Here is a 2,039-nt window from a genome sequence, read left to right as displayed (position 1 = left end):
TTTAAAACAAGAACAAAAGTGATCTAATATATATCTCTTTGTATAAAAAAATTGAGCCTGATGACAAATATTGTAGCAAAGTTTTCATTTTTCTGTTTAATTGGAAAATAGCACTTTAAAATGTAAGAAAACCATTTTTTTTGTTGTTGTTGTTAAGTACATTCAAGTCAGTTCTGATTCATAGTGACTTTGTATAGGGTTTCTGAGGAGCGGCTGGTGGATTTGAACCACTGACATTGTGGTTCAAACTGACTTTGCAGTCCTGTGCTTATCCTACAGCACCACACCAGAAGTCCTAGGAAAACCATAGCCACCCGAAAAACTGTTTGACATTTCATTTTATAAATTGAGCATTGAACTTGAGCCTTCTCATTCCTAAAGATGATCTCTCAGTCATGAAAGGTCTCTAACTGGAGGATTTGAAGAGATGACAGACTGAGAGGTTGTACTTTCTGGTGCCACTTGTCACATTTTCTCATAAAAGCCTATTTATACATGACTGCAAAAATCAATCCAATGCAGAGAAAAAGGTAGTTTTGAAAGCAAACATAGAATTACAGACTGAAACGTGCTACTTCTCATCTATCATACTCAAAACAAAGTTTAGTGTTAATTTGGGGTGTTTTATATCTATAAATGGTAGAGATTAAGTATTTCTAGATTTCTTAGAATACTGAAAGATATAATTTAAAATTAAGTTCCTTAGATCTGTCTCTGAAATCCTGCCCCTCCTTTTTTTTTTTTTAATTTTCTGTATATGTATGTGGGTTAAGTGGGAACCAATTTATATCTTTTTTCAAAGTTGATAGTAGCAGAATACTTCACTGTATTTTCATAATTAAGTTTTTATTGATTTTAATAGCCAAACTCTGATGTACATAAATAGGTGCCTATTTCAAGTCCTTTTCCTTAGAAAATACTGACAATTTGCTAAGATACTATATGTCTTAATATACAGTTTGTAAAGACAATTTGCTTCTATGCACATTACCTGGTTTTTGTTGTTGTTGTTTTTAATTGTAGAAAAAAGTTCATTGAAAGTAATATGTAAGTAGGCAGTGGTGATTGACTAGTTTTCTTTGATTATAACATATCCTAGCAGACTTTGTGACAGTTTCCCTTTATTTTCTAAAGCACTAAAACTGCCCTGTTATTTTTCTTTTCAGTTTTTCTTTACATCTTTTGGTGCAAGGGATAGAAGTTACCTCAGCATTTTCAGATTATGGCAGAATGTATTATTAGACAAGGTAAGTGTTCATATCTGGGCCAGATGTTTATTATAATAGCAATTTCCCAGTGTGTACTTAAGCAGTGTTTGTGAGTCGAAGAGCTGCTTTTTATTTTTTTGTACTTGATTTTGATTGTTGTTAAGTGCCATTGAGTTGGTTCCAACTCATAGTGACCCTGTCCAAGGAGTGGCTGGTGAGTTTAAACTGCCAACCTATGGTTCAAACCGACCTTGTGGTTCAGTGCTTTATCGTACAGTACTGTACCAGTACTATTAGACTATTCAGATTCCAAGATGGAACTGGAAGCAAAGCTGAGTTATACATTCACATGCCTATTGTAATCCATAAGACAACCACCATGAGAATAACTTTTTAAAATATAGCAAAAGAGGCTCTCTGCTCCTCTCCATTCAACAGGCAGCTGCAGCTTCGCATCCTTGAGACAGGATGGTAAAGGTCAGAGTCAACAGATTTGGCCGTATTGGATGCCTGGTCAGCAGGCTGCTGTTAATTCTGGCACAGTGGAGGTTGTTGCCATCAACAACCCCTTCGTTGACTTCAACTACGTCGTCTACATGTTCCAGTATGATTCCACCCATGGCAAGTTCAATGGTACTGTCAAGGCTGAGAATGGGAAGCTTATTATCAATAAGAAGCCCATCTCTATCTTCCAGGAGCGAGATCCTGCCAACGTCAAGTGGGTTGATGCCAGTGCTGAATATGTTGTGGAGTCCACCGGTGTCTTCACATCCTTGGAGGAGGCTGGGGCTCGCCTGAAGGGTGGTGCCAAAAGGGTAATCATCTCTGCCC

General features: G+C 37.0%; 1 protein-coding gene across 1 annotated transcript in view; it reads left to right on the top strand.

Moving 5' to 3' along the window:
* GRAMD1C (GRAM domain containing 1C) overlaps positions 1 to 2,039 on the top strand; it is a 157,744-nt gene that overhangs the window by 24,090 nt on the left and 131,615 nt on the right. The window contains exon 3 of the mRNA XM_006864173.1: positions 1,167 to 1,247. The gene's annotated coding sequence lies outside the window, so the exon portion shown is untranslated. The remainder of the gene's footprint in view (positions 1 to 1,166; positions 1,248 to 2,039) is intronic.

This window comes from Chrysochloris asiatica, unplaced genomic scaffold (assembly GCF_000296735.1).
Source record: "Chrysochloris asiatica unplaced genomic scaffold, ChrAsi1.0 scaffold00061, whole genome shotgun sequence".
Classification (NCBI taxonomy): Eukaryota; Metazoa; Chordata; class Mammalia; order Afrosoricida; family Chrysochloridae; genus Chrysochloris; species Chrysochloris asiatica.
The sequence above is the reverse complement of the archived record's forward strand: the minus strand, read 5'-3'. Positions and strand labels throughout refer to the sequence as shown.